A 21,226-nucleotide genomic window follows, 5' to 3' on the forward strand; every position below is an offset into this window, starting at 1 on the left:
TTCTTAGCTCAATTCTTGTTGGGACACTGGACTTTTATTATTAGGACTTGTGTCACCACTGAAGAAGTTATAAATTAACAATGTATTAATGTGTATTTAAAGAGATTGGGCCTGAAAAGGTGGTGGTGCAGTGGATAGAGCATCAGCCTGGGATGCAGAGGACCCAGGTTTGAAACCCTGAGTCACTGGCTTGAATGTGGGCTCATCTGGCTTGAGCACAGCCTCACCAGCTTGAGTGAAGGAACACAGAAATGACCCCATGGTCATTGGCTTGAGTCCAAAGGTCACTGGGTTAAAACCAAAGGTTGCTGGCTTGAGCAAAGAGTCACTGGCTTGGCTGGAAACCCCCAGTCAAAAGGCACATAAGAGAAAGCAATCAATGAACAACTAAGATACTACAACAAAGAATTGATGCTTCTCATCTCTCTCCCTTCCTGTCTGTCTGTCCCTATCTGTCCCTCTCTCTGTCTCTCTCTCTTAAAAATATTTTAAAAAATAAAGAGATCGGTAACTAGCTTGGAATCGGTTAGAGTCACATCTTTGTCTGGGTGCAACATAATCAGAAACCAGTTTTCCCAAAATCTTGAGGTAAAGATTACCTCCAGCACTCCAAAAAAGGACAACCTTTCATTCTCAAGCTTTAACAGTCTACGAATAGATGCTGTGCATGTGTTTTTAGAGCTGTGCTAGAGAGGTATACTTCAAACTTTAATTTGTGGAGGAAGCATCTGGGGAGCTTGTTAAGGGGATGTAATTCAGCTGGCCTGTGGTGGGGACACACATGACAAATTATCAGATAATGCCCATTCAGCTGGTCAGCCATGATACTTTGAATAGCAAGTCTTTAAAGCCTGCATGATGCATTGCCTAGATGAGTTTCACATATCCATAAGGAATTTTAGAAATCACTCTTATCTGATATTCAGTGTCTCATCATAATATTTTTTATTTGTTTTGTTTTTCTAAGCTATTGTTTCTATTTCAGGGATTCTTTATTTATTATAATTGAGATATGATTTTTTAAATGGTTCCCGGTATATATACTGCATTCTCAGTTCCACCAACTATGTTCATTATCACTGTTTGAATCACAGAATATAAAGAATAGAATTTGGGGTTTGTTTTCTCTAAAGAAAAACTCCTTTCCCTTGAGTCCTCTCTTATAAACACCATTATTTTTTTCCACTATGGAATAATAGTATGTCAATATTGAAGCATGAGGCCAAGATCATAACCTCATCAGAATGTATTTTATCTTGAACAAGACTCTTTATTGCCTGTGGCCGGATGCATTATTAGTGACATGTACTTCGTTTCTTGATACTGAAAAGATAATATAAAAGTTGTGCTTGTATTATATCTTTAATATGAAATCAGTTTCATGCGAGCCAACTTTCTTTTATAGTATTGTTGCAAAGAAAAATATTAACACAACTCATTTACAGATTTTTAAACTTTATTTTCCAATATAAATCATAATTTTAGAGATCCCAACTTGATTTATGTTGGAATCAAATTAAATCCTTCATTTGTGATTTGATACATTATGTGTAACAATTTGAGGCCAGTGATATTTTGAGTTTTGAATTTTAGTTCAGTGTAGACCTAAACTTAAAGTTTATCGAAACCAAATAATTCTTTGAAATACTTGTGGGCTGCAATGATGGTTCAAGTACAGTGATTATTAGTAGGAATGAAAAGGAGGTACAACAAGTTATCTTTAGAGATTTTTCGGAAGTTAGGGCACTATTTGTCATCTAACTCTAAAATTGACCCTAACCCTATCCATAATCCTTATAATCCTTGACCAGCCTATATTTCAGATGTACTACACCTGCATTTGAAATCTCTGCTTATATGTTTCCAGATGGTTACATGATGATAAAGAATTATGTAGCAACTGGGTTGTTTAAATTGTAGTATGATATCCATAACAAAATTTACCATTTTAAGTGCACAGCTCTATGGTATTAAGTATACTCATAGTGTTTTGAAACCATTATCACCATCCATCTCCAGAACCAACAACTGTTTTTTGAGATTTTTTTTTCAGTTAGATTCTTTGTTACTAGAGTTTGTTTCCCATGTTTGGTTAAATATATACATATTTAAATTTGAGAACACATTTTAAATGGGAGAGTTGAGTTCCATCTGTCTAAGGGCACTGAAAAAAAAATTGACTTTTAAAATATGATTCCTGTTTTGTTGTTGCTATTCTTCGTGACTCCTTTTTATAGGAATATTTTCTTTAAACACATTGAGATTCGATTTGACAAGCTGTCAGTTCTGGCAAATGCCACTTTTTGCCATGAACAATGTTCTTCTTTCTACAAACAGTATTAGTCACTATATCTTATTATATTGAATGTCTCCTTTTAGCACTACTAATATAAAATTCCTTGACTAATGATTCTCACCAAAAAAAATCATATTGATTCAAAAGTTAAAAGATCAAAACCATTTACTCAGAAAGAAACAAATTATTATTATTTTTATAATGACAGTGGCCAAGCCAATTAAATACATTGAAAATTAAACAAAATGAATAAATTTTCATCTGAAACAGATGCTGGCAATAAAATTGTGGGAACTTGAAGTAACAAGCCCTTTACCTTCCTGCAAGTTGAGCTTTCCAAAATATTTTACAGAGTAAAGAAATTAAATTATTTGTTAATTAGGTGAAGGACTGGTCACATCCTCTTTTCCAACTGCAGTTCATGTAGGCTCTGAGAAGGAAAAGTACAGGATATTATGAAAGTGGAAACAGGATAATTCACCTTTGATCAAGGTCTCCAAGGAATTATCAAATATCAAGGAAACTTCCCTGAATTTTAGAACAGAAACTTGATGCTAAATAAATGTTTGCTAAGTAAAGACTAAGGGTGAAGCCTTCTTGGTAAAGGGAAAGTCTTGATCCAAAGCCCCAAGTCAGGAAGGCAACAGAAAGAAAGTTAGTAGTGTCAAAGGCTGGCTCAGAAAAGAGAGAGTAGTCTGTCATACACAGGTGGTAGATTATGTAAAAATCTTGTAGAGGACACTAAACTTTTTGGATCTGAAAGTCCAAGGGGAAGCCACTGAAATATTTTAAGGAGGAAATAAACTTTTTTTTTTTCTTTACATAGAGAGAGTCAGAGAGAGGGATAGACAGGGACAGACAGACAGGAATGGAGAGAGATAAGAAGCATCAATCATTAGTTTTTTGTTGTGGCACTTCAGTTGTTCATTGACTGATTTCTCATATGTGCCTTGACTGTGGGGCTACAGCAGACTGAGTAAGCCCTTGCTTGAGCCAGCGGCCTTGGGTCCAAGCTGGTGAGCTCTGCTCAAAGCAGATGAGCCCACGCTCAAGCTGGTGACCTCGGGGTCTTGAACCTAGGTCCTCCGCATCCCAATCAGACTCTATCCACTGCGCCACCACATGGTCAGGCAGGAAATAAACATTTTTTTAATTTCTATTTTTAGAAAAATAACTTTTGCTACTAAATGGTGAATATGAGGCAGGAGTGTTTATAAAGTTAGACAGTTTTAGCTGAAGTCTAAGATACTTATTTACTCTTTCTTGGTGTAAACGTGGTGAAAGATACTTCAGGAACACCATAGGTGTTCACTAAGTGATGGAATGATATACTTACCTACAGGGACATTAATAACACTTGAGAGCTGCTAATGTCCATTGCCCTTAGGAAATTTATTTCATCAAGTATACAGTGTTTTAACCTTTATTAACTTATTTCATAAGGCATTATATATCTGACTGTGACCCTGTCACTCAGTGGTGCTATGGTCTTTGCATGAGTGTGGGACACCTAACTGCTCTCTGTAGCCACAGTTTACTAATGAAAAAATTAAAACATTCATCGTATCTCTGATAATGTCTCTTCCCCCATAAAATTAACATTACATTCTCATCGAAATACAGCTTTGAAATCAAAGTGTTGTCTGAATTCTGTCTCTCCCACTCACCAATCGTGTGAACTTGAATAAGGTATTTATCCTTTCTGAACCCCAGTTTCTTTATCTGAAAATGAGGATAATAACATCTACCTTGTAAAGTTGCTTCTATAAAACCACCAATGAAAATGTGTAGGCTAGTGACTGACACATAATAAGCATTTAATAAATGAAAGATATACAAAAGACCCACAAATTTAAAAAGGGTATTGTAGATGACAAACAGGCTAAAGTCTACAATGCAACTTACTTTTATAAAATATAATATCTAAATGAAAAAATAGATATACTAGGGTCAAGCATGCCTATTAGATTTTCAGACTTAAGAAAATATATGAAGTTTAAATATAGCTCTGTTTGCTTGGTTAACTGTACATATCCACATGTATACTTATTTAAATTTACCTTATTGAATTAATGAACTGCCAAACATTACCTAGACTTAAAATGTGAAGAGGAAAAAAAAAAGATCATTTAATTCTAATGCCTGATCTTTTTAGAGATGCAATGCACAATATCAGATAGTTCTTTTATCTTCTCTCCTTTTGTGCATCTAGTAGGTCTATTATTTCATTTTGAATCAATGTTTAAAGGGGTTTATATATGGTGATAGAAGAAGATTTCACTTTGAGTAGTAAATACTCAATATAATATACAGATGATATATTATAGAATTATATACTTGAAACATAATTTTAATAACTAATGTTATGTTAAAAATAAAAAAAAACTTCTTTGTAATAAATCTCAACAGCCTTTTCAATATCAATATATTAAAATGCAAATCATACTTCAGTGGGATATAAATATTGGTACTCTGTTAAACTGTAAAACCATTTCTTTTTTATACAGTTTAGGGTTGCTTTGAATGTGTTACTTGACATATATTGCTCCTCCAAGTTTTCCGAGGTTGCCCCAATGGTGACATTTCAATGATGTGGGTGTTTGCAGTGGAGTTGCTTCTAATACGGAAGTAACACTATTGTCTTTCAGACATCATTCAGCCTGAAAAGTGCTATTTTTCTCAACCAGAGCTATAAATGTCTATTACATTTTTTCTTCTAAAAGCAGCAGGAAAAACAAAGTCCTAAATTTGCAGCTTTTATAATTTTGGATATGGTGGTTCAAGGCTAAGACTTAATTATTCTTCCTTCAAAAATTATATACAAAGAGCAGATAGCTAAAAGGTTACCAAAGCCCTTGATTTATTAATGCTGGTAGTCATCCAGTACCTACCAGAATCTAAGACTCTCTTAACAATACCTGGATCAAGAGCAAACTTCTTTGAGCCTCAAATAAGGCCTTCTGCTGCCTGCCCGTTAATTGAAGACAAATGGGCCAGCAGTTGCTGGTGATAAAGGACAAACAACAAATCAGAAACTCTCCATACTTTTATACACATGGAGACACTACGTTGTATGTGTTTCAGAAAAAAGAAATTGCCTGGCTTGGTTCTTACTTTGAGAGAAACTAACGCAATTCAGTGATAAATTATTGCCCCTGGCATGTCAAATGCTGACGAATAAGAATAGGTATGCTGCCTTAAGAGGAGAAAGTGAGCAGATGGAGGTGGAGAGAACCCAAAGTGGCCAACTTGAGGGCTGGACCGAGACTAGAATGTGAAGAGAGGAACAAAAAGCTTCCTCTTTACTCAACTAAAGGTTATGTGGATTCATCTAGTAACAGGAGCAAAAAAAAAATAAAGCAATAGAACTACTATTTCTAAAATAATGGAGTTGAGGTTGACTGTAATTTAAAGACTAAATATGAATACCCACAGTTCTTTAATTTGATTGTACCATCATTTAAGTCATAGTTTTGAGGGAAATAATTATTATATTAGATAGTAGATATTATTTACAAGATGCAACCTGACTTTCAAAATATAATAGTGGGAAAAAATTAAATGGTGATTCATAGAATAAGGCAATTTTAACGTATTGCTAGGTTAAACTGAAAGGTTTCTAAAATTACTGGGAAGTATATGCCCTGCCTGGTGGGACTCACGTTTTCTCTTTCCTTTCTCTTCTTTCCTGCTTCCCCCTCCTACTTCTCACTAAAAGCCATCTTGCTATGGCCAGCTAGTTTAAGGAAACCACCTGCCCTAGGAATAAGCTCGTATTAAATCCCAACTATAGAGAAGCAGGTTGAGGATAAGAGAAAAAGGGGAGTTTCAAGTTAAGTAAGAGCTTAACCTGCTGACTCCTGGCCAAGTGTTCTGCCGACAGCAGATTTGGATTCACTCTGTGGGTTTAATTCTTTTCATCTAATCCTTGATTGACTTTATATAAAGTAAAAAAAAAAAAATACCACTGGCACTGTTGAAAAGAGATAACTGATTTATATGGAACCTATCGCATTTCAAACCTTAACTGATGTACCAAATTGGTCTTAATTAACACAAGTTAACAGTTTTCCTAAGGCAACAAACTTGGATTGGAGTGAATAAGTCCTTATAGAGCAGGTCCTCCAATAATGTCATTTCATTATAACATTGATGAGATGCCATAGGAACTTAACTCTTTTTTATATCGACAAGTCTATGGTAAAATTAGTCTTGTTACTGGTTTTGCTTTAAGTCGCAGAATGGATTGATGATGTTAAGTGAAGACTTACTGCACTTGTGAAATTTTATTTTATGATTATATTAGTTGATTCTCACTAAAAAAAATAAAAACTTGCCTTAGATTTTAATATAGTGGTTAATAACAAGGACACAAGGAGTTGCTATTTTTAAATGTCTACTTTTCTCTCATTTCCATGGTTAATATGGAAAAGAATGTAATGTAAAGTAAGACATAGCACTTTTGTAAACAGAATTGAATAGCCCAAAATATTTAGTTTTTTAAAGGAGAAAATCATTTTAATCTGCTATATTTTACTAGAACTTTTTGAAACATTGTATTCATTAAATACCCATTATTTTAAACATGCCTAGACTTTCAAATATGATTAAGTCTATATCCATCTTAAGATTTCATTGGATGTTAATTGTGTTCCAGTTTAAGTGATTCTTTTGTATGTGTGTGTGTGTGCCAGAGATATAGATAGAGACAGAGAGAGGGACAGATAGTGACAGACAGACAGAAAAAGAGATGAGAAGCATCAATTTTTCATTGCTGCTCCTTAGCTGTTCATTGATTACTTTCTCACATGTCCCTTGACCAGGAGCTAAAGCAGAATGGGTGACCCCTTGCTCAAGCCAGCAACCTTGGGCTCAAGCCAGCGATCTTGGGCTCAATCAAGCCAGCAAACTTTGGGCTCAAGCCAGCGACCTTTGGGCTCAAGCCAATGAGCATGGGGTCATATCTATGATCCCACGCTCAAGCCAGTGACCCTTTGCTCAAGCTGGCAAGTCTGAGCTCAAGCCAGATGAGCCCACACTCAAGCTGGTGACATCAGGGTTTTGAATCTGGGTCTTCTGCGTTCCAGTTCAGTGTTCTATCTACTGCTCCACCACCTGGTCAGGCTAAGTGCTACTTGTTTATAAATAGAATGTGAAATCCCTAAATCCTCTGTGAAGACACTTAGCATTCATTCCTTTATACCTTTTTCACTGTTACACTTATACATATTTCCTGGCATTTTTAATGCATGCATTTGACCTCACCTAAAATGTGGCACCTAAACATTTTTTATCCCCTTTCCTGCTTAACCCAGTAATTTTACATGACAAATATTCTGTACATATTTAATTTGTAAGCAACAAGTCTTACATATGGTATCTATGCTTTTGCTGTTTGTGACATCCAACTAGCTTTTTTAGCATTGTAACAGAAGAAAAACACTCTCAGAAATTGGTGGGATCAGAAACCATTGCGTTCTTACCTGAGGAGTTACCTGGCTCAGCAACTTATATGCCCCTCACAAACTCAGTTTCTTGTATAATAAATAGTTTGTAACCAGGTTGTCACCTTTCATTCTACCCTGGTGGAATTCAGAGGATCAAAACCAATAATTTTATTTATATATTTCAAAAAGCTAGTGTCAAATATCAACAGAAAAGTGGTTATAAATCTTCAAAGGTTACAAACTCAATGAGTGTCATTTGTGTAGTGTAGTCCAACAATGTGAATTTTATTTAAATTATTATTTTAATTTTATTTATTTTATTTTCTTCTGTGCTTTTTAAAATACATTGTATTTAACCCAATATAGTTATTTATTTAAAAATACTTTTTAAATTAAATTTATGGAGGTGATAAAGAGCTCATATAACTAACACTAAGGAGATAATTCAATTTAAAAAATGGACTGAAGGCATGAACAGACCCTTGTCCCAAGAAGACACACACGTGGCCACCAGATATATATCGTATAAAATGATGCTCATCTTCACTAGCTATTAGGGAAATGCAAATCAAAACTCCAATGAAATACCACCTCATACCCATTAGATTGGCTGTTATCAACAAGAAAGGTAATAGCAAATGTTGGAGAGGTTGTGGAGGAAACGGAACCTTCATTCACTGCTGGTGGGAATGTAAACCAATACAGCCACTATGGAAGACAGTATGGTGGTTCCTTAAAAAGAATCAAAGTAGGAAGCTTTCATCTTTGGAACAGCAAATACCTTTGCAAATGCAAAGTTAAATGACTCAAATAGTCTTTTTTTTCCCTGTAATATAAAATATTAGTCACTATTTTCAATTATAAAGTCCTACATCCTTTTCTAGTATAAAGTCTTGCTTGATTTGATTAAAAATTAGATTATATTTTTTATATTTTTTGGAATAAAAAAAAATAAAATAGCTGACCAGGAATTTGTCATTTTCAAGTTTCTTGGCTCTTTGGTCCCCAAAGTTTTGGTAATACAGTTGGATCAGTTCTTAGGTGGAAACCCAGAGAGGACAGTTTTCAAAGACTTGAATGACTAACTTGATATTACCTAGTATTTATATCAGGAGATTAGATTAACCATGAAATCTGTACCTGGAAAGATTATTCTAGTATATTTTGCTGGAATTTAAATCCATGACATTTGAAAGATATAAATTGTTGTTAAACACTGAGAGAATGCCTTGTGGTTATTATATTATTATATATTTCTTAAGTATTCCATGGTAAATATGACATGTAAGTCTGTTAAATTAAATGGGTCAGAGTAAATTTACTTTTACTTTCTGTGGGATCATTTAGGTTACCTCAGGAATAAAAAATAAGAGATTGAGAACATTTTATTTATTTATGTTTTTATGTATTTATGTTTTTATGTATGTATGTATTTATTTATTTTTGTGACAGACAGAGACAGAGAGAGGGACAGATAGGGACAAACAGGAAAGTAGAGAGATGAGAAACATCAATTCTTTGTTGTGACACCTTAGTTGTTCATTGATTTCTTTCTCATATGTGCCTTGACTGGGGGGGCTACAGCAGACTGAATGACCCTTTGCTCAAGCCAGCGACATTGGGCTCAAGTTGGTGAGTTTTTCTCAAACCAGATAAGCTCAAACTCAAGCTGGCGACCATCGGGGTTTTGAACCTGGGTCCTCCGCATCCCAGTCCAACGCTCTTTCCACTGAGCCACTGCCAGGTCAGGCTATTTTTATCTATTTTTAACTTTAATTTTTATTTATATACCATTCAAATGCCAATGAATAAAAATTATACTGGATTGTAGAATTCATTGAATGGTTCACCTAGCATTTGTACATTTGATTGTATGTAAAGTTTTCATTAAAATGTATGAATATTTAACTCTAGTTAATGATTTGCATGCTGAAGTGTTTAAGGATAAAGAGTATCAAACTGATGTCTCAAACTTACACTCAAATAAAGGGGAATAATGGGTGGATAGAGGGATGAATAGATGCTTATATTTATATGTGATAATACAAGTCTAATAAATTTAACTGTACAGTCTAAATGGTAGGTATATAGGTGCTTACTATATAAATTTTACAGAATTTCTATATGTTTGAAAATTTCCATAATTAAATGTGAGCAAAAGTTTAAAACAACCTTGAATTATAATTCTATAAAAATTATTAAAATAATGTAAGTATCCATTTTTCATCAAAGTTCCTTACATTCACAAAGATTAATGGTTTTGTTGTCTAGAAAGCATGTAATAATGACTTTGTAATTAAGGAGAAAAAATAGTGCTTTGGTTAGAAATTTAAATTTTTACTTAAGATTTTGCGCTATATGTTAAATTTTAAAGAAACATTGTTCTTTAGTTTCTGCTATTCATGAAAACATTACCTGCCACTTGATGCTGTCCATTTTCCCTAATGCTTTTGACATGCTTGGATACTTTCAATACCATTTTCAATTAGAAAGCTGTAAAAAACCACTTTTATATTTAGATTTATAAATATATTTTCTATTGAATTTAGGAGATAATTAAGCAGTGGAAAGGTATTGTTAGTAAAAATTTTGATATTTATTAATTAACTTTACATTTATTTTTTGAGGATAATTGGCTTAAAATTCTAAATGATATTGTCACTGCACAGCCCTTAGAGCATAGGGAGGGGCAATTTAATAGAGTTATGAAGTAGTCCAAAAAGTGAGGTTAACAGCGACACTTCTTATTACTGGTATTCTTCTTATGATTCACATATATAGAATTTCAGTTCATTGTTCCCTCACTAAGAACAATAATAAAAGCATAACTATTTTCTTTAAAATCCTGGTAAAATGGAGCTGGACTACATGTCCTATATGTTGGCGTTAATCTCATTTGCTATGCAACATTTGAAAAGAAATCTATGGTGCATCATTTGGTTTACCAATTTCTTTTTTAATATAGGAACTCAATTTTAATAGTAATTAAAAAAGATTAGACATATCAATAACTTAAATTTTAATACCCATTAATGGAAGGAATCCATAAAGAAGGCACTTCAGTACCACTTAAAACTAATTTGAATGTTACTAATCACAATGTTGATGAACACATCCAATGAAGAATACATGTGAACACAATTACATGTGAACTATATATATTTTTTCTCTATGAATGACATGAAATTTTGGTATCCATGAAGTTTTCCCAGAGATACCTAGACGTTCCAGACTACCAGTTTGATAAACATAATTTTGTTAGGTTGCCTGCACAGGGACCATTTCTAGGAAATTTCTAAAAATGTCCAAATAAGAATGCTGGAAAAGAAACAGGATCTTATACATTTGTAAGAGCAAGACTCATTCTGCCCTCATGTGAAACACCCTCTGGCAGGAAATTACAGATGTGCTAGGAATACAAGATTTTAACAGAAAAGAATCTGAAAACATAAATGGAAAAATAATTTTCATTTATATTATTGGCCTATTCAAGTGAGGAAAATAGATCATTTTTAAACTAAAAAAAAAAAAAGCAAAGGCACATAAAATGTTTTTCAGGTAATTTCATTTTCTGGTTTCCTTTATAGTGAAATTAGTCTGGCTTTTGTTTATTATTGCAAATGATGCTACAGATTACTTCTGTTAGTTTGACTTTTAGTAGACCATATGATAAGAAGAATTTTTTATTTCATTATGTACTTCCTGGAAAAATTTGCACAATCAATGTGAACTAGAAAGAAATTTGTATGTCCAGCAAATTCTTAAATTTTTGTTCCATTTCTAAATGTTATCACAGTTTATAAAATTTCCATATGATTTAATAGCTGGAAGGAAGAATAATATTTAAATATAAATTTTAATACCAAAGATAAAGTGGATTAATACATTTGAATGAATATTTTAAATTTCTTAATAAGAAGATAATTATATATATAATATTGACTATATATTTATAATTTGCAGGGCTAAGTCATTCTTGGTAATGACAGTACTGTCTACCTGATTTATCTGTTTTTGCTAAATATTTCTGTATGAATTCTTGAAGTTAATTTTCAGCATTACTTAATAGTTGAAGGGATGGAGAATCAGACTTTTATGTAAATTTATAATTTATAATTGAAAATTGCCAGTATGTAAAAAACTGCCATATAAAATCTCTTGAGGCTTGCCTGTTTTTGTATTTATGGATTCTATATATACAACCCTGTACAGTAATTATCAAGCCTACTGAAGTTTTAGAACTACCAATCTCAACTAACAAACCAAAGGAAATCTATCTTGCATATATTTGAACATTCAAACTCTTTGCTTTTCAAATAAGTAGCAAATAACTAGTGATAGATTGGAGATGAATAGGTGAGTCTATAGCTGAACTGTTCAGTATGCTATCCATTAGTTGTCTGTTGCTATTGAAATATAAGTTAGTTTATCTTGTTAATTAGATTCCACATATAAGTGAAATCATATGGTACTTCTCTTTCTCTGACTGGTTTATTTCACTTAGCATAATGATCTCCAGGTCCATTCACAAAATGTAAGATTCTCTTCTTTTTAATGACTGAGTAGGTATGGAGTACAAACTGACAGCTGTCAGAAGGGATGGGCATGGGAAGCTGGATGAAAAATATGAAGAGATGAATCAAAGAAAACAAACTATAAACACAGACAACAGTGTGGGGATTGCAGGAGGGAAAGGGTGTGCAAGAAAGTAGAAGAACATAGAGGGGTAAAATTAATAGTGATGAAAGATTTAACTTGGGATGGTGAACACACAATGCAATATACAAATGATGTATTATAGAATTATATACCTGAAACTTGTATAATTTTATTAATCAATGTCATCCAATAAATTCAATAAAAATTAACATGGAGAAATCTCCCTATATAATCTGATGCTAAATCACTTTTTCTTTCCTCCTACAACTATTCTGTAAATTGTAGTTTATAGCCTTGGTTTTAACAACGCACCTCAATGCCTGTGTACAAGTAGTTAAAAATTGTTGACTGATGCCATTTCAGATTCATCACCACAATTCTCACATGAACACACAACATTCCTGGGCACCCTATTCCATTTCTCTTTCCTGTTCTCCAAAATAATTTTACACCTCTTCTCCTCTTCAAAACACCCTTCCACAATTGATTCTTCTTCCCACATGGTTAACCTTGCTTGTTATTTCACTAAGAAAAATAGTTATTGTACCTGAATTTCCTCATACATCTACCTGTAAATCTACTGACTCATCTAGTTCTAACTCTATATTTTTTAACCTACTCTACTATTTTATTGTGGATGACAGTCTACCTGCTCTTATTTAAAGCCCAGCTCTTCTACTTGGACTCTGGAATTTATTTCTTTGGAACATATTCATGCATCTCTCTTCTTCAATATCAATCTCTCTATCGACGAATATATTTTGGTATGTTCTGACTTAAAAAAAATCAAAACAAAAACAAGCTGTTTTACTTTTCTTTTTTCTTCTAGGTAGTTCCTTAGTTTTAGAAGCTCTTCCACACATCCAGTCACACAGGCACTGGGAGGCAGGGGGTACTTAATCACAAGGGCTGTTGGAGAAGTCAGACCAGGAGCCTACATTTGCTTATAACTCTGCAGACTGCTATCTACAGCATGCATTTGTGTGAGGAGGCTAGGGTCTGTTTACAGTCCACTTGGGCAAGCAAAATGGAAGCAAAAGCATCACTGCCACAGAATAGTTAAGCTAAACTTTTTTTTTGTATTTTTTTTTCTGAAGCTGGAAACGGGGAGGCAGTCAGACAGACTCCCGCATGCGCCCCACTGGGATCCACCCGGCATGCCCACCAGGGGGCGATGCTCTGCCCATCTGGGGCGTTGTTCTGTTGCAACCAGAGCCATTCTAGCGCCTGAGGCAAAGGCTACAGAGCCATCCTCAGCGCCTGGGCAAACCTTGCTCCAATGGAGCCTTGGCTGCAGGAGGGGAAGAGAGAGACAGAGAGGAAGGAGAGGAGGAGGGGTGGAGAAGCAGATGGGCACTTCTCCTGTGTGCCCTGGCCGGGAATTGAACCCGGGACTCCTGCACGCCAGGCCGACACTCCACCACTGAGTGACACACACACACAGGCTAACAGAAAATCACGAAGGAATTATTTATAGTTTATACTGCAATTATTTACCTCATAGTCTCTTTTTGATTCAGTTCATTAGGTCTGTCTTCCTCACAGACTGATTTTCTTTATTTTCCTTTTTTTGTATCCAAAGGCCAAACAACTATTGTGTTGCTAACTCCAGTGGCCATGGCTCAGTTCTTCCTGCACTTCATCACTCAGCAGATTTTGGCAGTTGACCACTAGGTTTTTCTGGAAAACTCTCTTTTATATTGAATTCCATAAAATCTCCCTAGATTTTTTTTCAGCCTTCTTTTCTCATTTATCCACCTTAAATTGTTAATGTAGGTCATATTCTCATACATTTCTTAGGTTAACTCATCCAATTTAATGGCTTTAAATGCCAACTGTATGTAAATGACACTCAACATGTTTTATACTTAATTTTAACTTTTCTTTTGAACATAAAATTTGTTTCTGAAACAGCTTATTTGCTATACCCATTGGAGAGTGTATTGAGATTAATCTAAAGCTTAACATAAACAAACTTTTGATTATTTTCTCCAACTGCCCATCCAAAATAAATAACAAATCTGCTCAGCCTGTTACTTTTCCTAGCTCCCCAACTCAGTATAGTGCATTATAATAAAATGGATAGGGTCACTTTTATATATGTTTTTAGATCTCCTCTATGTTACATGTCCCAAATCTCTTTAATTTTCTGTTTCTCATCATCACTACCTTATTCCCTCTTTGTTTTTTTCCTAGATTATTGCAGTTGTTTCCTATATGGTCTTTCTATTTTTGTCACTCTACAGTTAAATCCAACCTCCTCCAGATGAGATAATCTTTTAAAAAACAGAACGAATAATATTACTCTAATGACTTTTCTTCAACCTAAGACAAAGATTTGAATTCTTGAACCTGACAAGCTAAGTTCTTCATGATCTGTTTCTTGTTTGGCTGTTTCCATCACTCCATTTTCTTTCGCAGTTCCTTCTAGCCTCAGGGCCAGCTGTTTCTTGTGTTGGAGTTCTTCTGCACTAGATATCCACTGTTTGAAATGTTCCTACTCCAGCCCTGATATTCAGTATGTCGGCTTCCTTTTGTTTTTCAGATTTAACTTAAATGATCCTTTCTCTGACATAACTCCTAACCAAAATAAGTACATACAGTAGGTATTAGTCACTATTTTTTATTAATTGATTGATTTTAAAGAGACAAAGAAGAGAGAGAAAGAGAGAGAGAGAGAGAGAGAGAGAGTGAAAGAGAGAGAAGCATTCATTTGTTATTCCACTTAGTTGTATGCATTTATTGGCTGCTTTCTGTATGTGCCTTGACTAGAATCAAACCTGCAACCTTGGCGTTTTGGCACAATATTCTAACCTAATGAGCTAACCAGCCAGGGAAGTCCTAGTCATTATTAATCAATTAATTGTTGGTGGGAAATTTATACTTTGTGAAAATTTTCTTATTTTACTAATTTACAGGTTTACTGTTTATCTAGACCTATAATGATAATATCCATGTCCATTGTATTCCTAGGGTCTAGAGCGTTGCATATCTCAACATTAGAACTCTGAACAAACTAATGTCTTAAGGATGAGGTCATAGAAGTTGCACTGTTAGTTTTTCAAGTGCCAGGTGTTACTTATTTATTTGAGATTTTGAGGTTACCAGAGTTCCTCCTTCTGGTTGACATTTCACTGAAACAAACAATGATAATGTGAAAAAGTATATTTGAACCTGAATGTGGCTATATCCAATGTATCACCTCCCTCTCTTATTCATCCTTCTCTGTAGTTACCACAACAGTAACAAATTTCTAAAATCAGACTTATAACACATGCCCCTTGATATATGTGACTATTCTGAGAAATATGTGTTGAAAGGCAGCTATATAACCCAATGATTATTTAGTAACAGTCTTACTTCACTGAACAACCATGAATACACCTTTGATCTCTGCCACCAAGAAATACACTAAACCTGTCCAGAAATTAAGGCCTGAAAATGATTTCCACATTTGCAAATATACAGATGTTTGATTTTGAAGTGCAACTAATTTAAATAATAATTTTTAGCTATTTATTTCAAAATGCATATGAAATCATTTTATGGTTAATTAGAAAAAAAAATTTAAATAGTCCTTTCCTTCTAATATTGCTATGTTCTTGGGAGAAGTCTTCTTGCATCTAAGCCTTATAATTTTGTGTATGTGTGTTCCAGTGCAACAATAGAGAAGAATGAGTATTTCATTTGTGCCTTTTAAAGGAAGAGTGGTAATTCATATTCTTGCAGCGGTATCTTATTAAAAGCTTAAATAATAAAGGTAGGAGTCAGTATATTGTTGCTGGCTTAGCTTCTCTCTAGGACCTTTATTCTTCTTGCCAGTTATTTTTCATAGTTAATAGTTTTCACATTTTATAGAGTCAGTATATGATAGCACTTTGACTTAGACATTATATCAATACTGTAGTCCTCCATTTCTCCTGGACACTATGTATAAGATATATATGAGCTCTAGCTCATATATAAAAATAATTTTAAGTAAAAGAAAAATATTGAAAACTTTTTAATGTAAATTAGAAAACTTGACTATGAATTTCTTCTGCATAAGTGAATTGAGAAAGATATTTGAGTATCTTTGGAAATACCAGCTATAAGATGTGCTATAAAATCATTGGATATTTTGATGGATGGGTAAGAGTTTTTAAAAATATATGAGTAATTAAATAAGTGATACAGGAGTATTGCAACTATGAGGTGGGGCAAAAATAGGTTTATAGTTCATATGGAAAATAATACAACCATAAATAATACAAGAATATAGTCTTTTGCATACTCACAACTATAAACCTAATTTTGCCCCACCCTGTATTTAGATTATTTTTAAAACATTTGTTAGTTTGAAATCAATTAAGAAAATAGCCTGTATTACTCCATCATTTCTATTTTAAACAGTGTTTCCTTTACAGTTCATTTCAACCAAGTTTTGGAACTTTGGGCACTTTACTTACCTCCTCCAGTCACCATGATTGAACCATGTTTTGATAGAAATTTTGAAAACTGAGCTCTTTTATATCTAAATTATAAAGCTGTAGGGAAAATTTTGAATTCAGTTAGAAAATAAGCACTACATATGAAAATATTACAAATTTAAGTGTATCTCTTTACAGATAAAATCCTGTATTTTTTGTGTATTATGAATGCAATTCCCAGCATGTAGAAATTATTCAATTTTAACTTATTAAAATATTTTCCTTCAAATCCCATTATTCAATTCAGTAAATATAAAATATAAGTCTTGGACAATATTTTATTAGCTATCATAATAAGTATTTAACTACACTGTTTCAAATTAGTTATAAGTAGCTAATGATATATAAATTATTAAATGAAACTTGGAAATTTTATTTGGAAAACTATTAGTTAATTGAAAATGATTAAAATGTAATTGAATTGCTATTCTTTATTTAAAATTTTATTGCCTATCAAATTAATTACTACACAAGGTTATTTTTCAAACAGTGTTACCCATTTTTCACTTAAAATAAAGGTAGATTTATATATGTGGGTACATGTAATTATACCCAGAAAGAGACATCTGAAAATATTTAACACGTTTCCTTTTCTGTGTGTGTGGCAGAGACAGAGAGAGTCAGAGAGAGGGACAGAGACAGACAGGAAGGGAGAGAGATGAGAAACATCAACCCTTCGCTGGGGTTCCTTTGTTGTTCATTGACTGATCTTTCATATGTGCCTTGACCAGAGGGCTAGAGCAGACCTGTTCATTGACTGCTTTCTCATATGTGCCTTAACTGGGGGGCTACGGCAGAGCGAGTGACCCCTTGCTCAAGCCAGCGACCTTGGGTCCAAGCTGGTGAGCTTTTGCTCAAACCAGATGAGCCTGTGCTCAAGCTGGCGACCTCGGAGTCTCGAACCTGGGTCCTCCACAACCCAGTCCCACACTCTATCCACTGCGCCACCACCTGGTCAAGTAACATGTTTCTTTAAATAGTAACTTTATAATATATTTTTACATATGTAGAGGGTAATTCTCATTTAATGCAGAGGATACACAAAGTGAGGTTCTAATGATATGTATAATTTGCATTTTTTTTTTACAAAGACAGAGAGAGAGTCAGAGGAGGGATAGATAGGGATAGATACAGGAATGGAGAGAGATGAGAAGCATCAATCATTAGTTTTTCGTTGTGACACCTTAGTTGTTCATTGATTGCTTTCTCATATGTGCCTTGACCATGGGGCTGCAGCAGACCAAGTAACCCCTTGCTCGAGCCAGCAACCTTGGGTCCAAGCTAGTGAGCTTTGCTCAAACCAGATGAACTCGCGCTCAAGCTGGCAACCTCGGGGTCTCGAACCTGGGTCCTCCTCATCCCAGTCCGACGTTCTATCCACTGTGCACTGCCTGATCAGGCTAATTTGCATTCTTATTTGCACTCATCATTAAAATCATTATATTTTGTCTTTTTGGGGGGGCAAATATCTTTCTTCAAGGGCTACTTCCCACCTCAGTTCTAAAGAATCCCTTATCTTCTAAACAATATGTCTTTTTCAAAAGATTAGTGAAAAATAACCTCATTTAAAATAAAGTAAGGAGGCCAGATCTGGGGCCTTCTTACACTGTGATTACAAAACACATCTTCCCAACTTCCCCTTCCCTTCTATAAAAGAGTTTTCATTCCTTTGTATTAGGGGACTTCCACATGTCCCACTAAAGTTGTGAGTTCTGAATTGCAATTCTTTTTTGGTTCTGAAAGAACCCATTTGCTGGAGGAATATTGGGCTGACTTTCTGTTTAAGGGTCAATAGTCTTATAATTTCCTTGTAATTTAATGCAGAAAATTTTATAATTTAAGATTTTTCTTAATTCTGGCTCTTCTACTGGAAAAAAATGATTTATTTATTTTTTTTGTATTTCTGAAGCTGGAAACTGGGAGGCAGTCAAGACAGACTCCCGCATGTGCCCCACCGGGATCCACCCTGCACGCCCACCAGGGGGCGATGCTCTGCCCATCCGGGGCGTCGCTCTGTTGCAACCAGAGCCACTCTAGCACCTGAGGCAGAGGCCACAGAGCCATCCCCAGCGCCCAGGCCATCCTTGCTCCAATGGAGCCTTGGCTGCAGGAGGGGAAGAGAGAGACAGAGAGGAAGGAGAGGGGGAGGGGTGGAGAAGCAGATGGGCACTTCTCCTGTGTGCCCTGGCCGGGAATCGAACCCGGGACTTCCACACGCCAGGTCGACACTCTACCACGGAGCCAACCGGCCAGGGCAAAAATGATTGTTTTTGTGTTTTTATTGATGTGGATAAATGCATCTTCAAATTCAAGTGCTCCTGTTTTGGAGACTAAAACTTTGTATTTGCTGTTTCCTTTTAAATGTTGGTAATAAAGAAATAATTAACCTAGATACAAAACAGTGTCCTGGAGGGAAAAAAAAATATGGTTCCCTTGAGAAAAAGCTATGTAGACGTTTTATGTTTCTAATTTTTACCACTGGAGTATATAACTTTATACTTTTTTTGCAATTCAGCTTACTTGTATGCTAACAGGTAAAGTAGGAAAAAGTCATTAAGAACAAAACAGTGGGAAAGAAATAAAAAGGGGAATTCAGTCCCCAAATAGCATACATACTTAGATTATTTTCTTGCAATAATTAAAATATTCCATATGGACTTTTCTATTTTCAGAGTGCCAAAGTTATCTCCAATTCTAAAGCTGATGCTAATCACCCTCATGCAATTCTACTCCTAAACTTCTATTTCTAAATGCTTGGTCCCAGTACCTCCTTTCTGTTCATACCATACCATATGCCTTTCTCTGTATGATTTGTTGAATAAATTAATTCAGAGTTAATCAAGTAATTCATTAATTTCAATAATTGATTTTTTTTTATTTCAATGAACCAGAACATTTTTTTTTAAATGTGCATTAATCATGTGTCAATAATTCCTTCAAGTTTAGGCTATGTGATTGGTATGTCAGTAGATATTCAGCTTGGATTTATGCATTGTAATTTTCACTGGTTTATTTTCAATGTCCCAGATCATTCACTCTGTAGGCAGAGCTTGAAGGAACATACTTTCATGCCTTATACACTGACGTACCTCCCCCATTATAGCTCAGTGGCCGCCTTGGTATCTACATGAATATTCAATTTTCTGAACCATGTAGAGATAGTGTTGGAGAATACCTTCTACCAGCATCCTCCTTTGTGATTGAACATACCTTGTCATCAGTCAGGTTTATTTTCTTCAATCAATTATAAATAGCTCTACAGAGAAATAAATTTGACAAAGTAAAATCTTCTAAATATAAATAAATCATTGTCAAACTACCATGAAGAATTCATCTTTATAATACTCTGAGCAAGGTACATTTCCTTATATCTAAAAGTGTTCATAAAATCTTTGTGTTAGTTTGCTTGGTTGTTGGTATGGACATTTTTTCTTCTTTCACATTAAAAACTCCCTTTTTTTGATAACTGCTTTGGTTAAATATATTTTATATACCATACAATTCATGCCCTTTGATTATATGATTCACTATTTTTTTTCACTAATTTTTTTTTATATTCACCAAATTCTGAAGCTCTCTACATGAACAATTTAAAAATATTTTCATTATCATTGTTAATTGCTTTCAACCTACCCAGCTCTATGCAACTACTAATCTACTTTCAGTTTCTGTATATTTGCCTATTCTGTACATTGTCTATGAATTAAATCTTATGATAATATGATTTCTCCTGAATGAATTATTTCATCCAGTATAATATTTTAGAAGTCCATCCATGCCAAAATCAATCTCAAAACTTCATTTCATTCTTTGCAGAATAACGTTCCATTGAATGGATATACATTTTATTAATACTTACCTATTCAACAGTTGATTATTATTTGGGTTGTATCCACTTTTTGGCTACTGTGAATATTAATTTATAATTTTTTGTGTGGATTTATATTTCCATTTATGTTGAGTATAGACCTAGAAGTGTTATTGATTGATATTTAGAGAGACAGAGAAAGAGGGAGAGAGAGGGAGAGATAAAGAGAGAGAGAAGCATTTATTTGTTCTTCCACTTAGTTCTGTGTTCATTGGTCACTTCTCTAATCAACTAAGCTAACAGGCCAGGGTTATTTTAAAAAATTGTTATTAACATTATAACAGCCCTGGCTGGTTGGCTCAGCGGTAGAGCGTCGGCCTAGCGTGCGGAGGACCCGGGTTCGATTCCCGGCCAGGGCACACAGGAGAAGCGTCCATTTGTTTCTCCACCCCTCCGCCGCGCTTTCCTCTCTGTCTCTCTCTTCCCCTCCCACAGCCAAGGCTCCATTGGAGCAAAGATGGCCCGGGCGCTGGCGATGGCTCTGTGG

The 21,226-nt window shown here is 34.6% G+C and overlaps 1 protein-coding gene across 1 annotated transcript in view; it reads left to right on the top strand.

Moving 5' to 3' along the window:
* Positions 1–21,226, top strand: part of IL1RAPL1 (interleukin 1 receptor accessory protein like 1) — a 1,376,054-nt gene that overhangs the window by 329,918 nt on the left and 1,024,910 nt on the right. The gene's annotated exons all lie outside the window — the stretch shown is intronic.

Source organism: Saccopteryx leptura, chromosome X (assembly GCF_036850995.1).
Source record: "Saccopteryx leptura isolate mSacLep1 chromosome X, mSacLep1_pri_phased_curated, whole genome shotgun sequence".
NCBI lineage: Eukaryota > Metazoa > Chordata > Mammalia > Chiroptera > Emballonuridae > Saccopteryx > Saccopteryx leptura.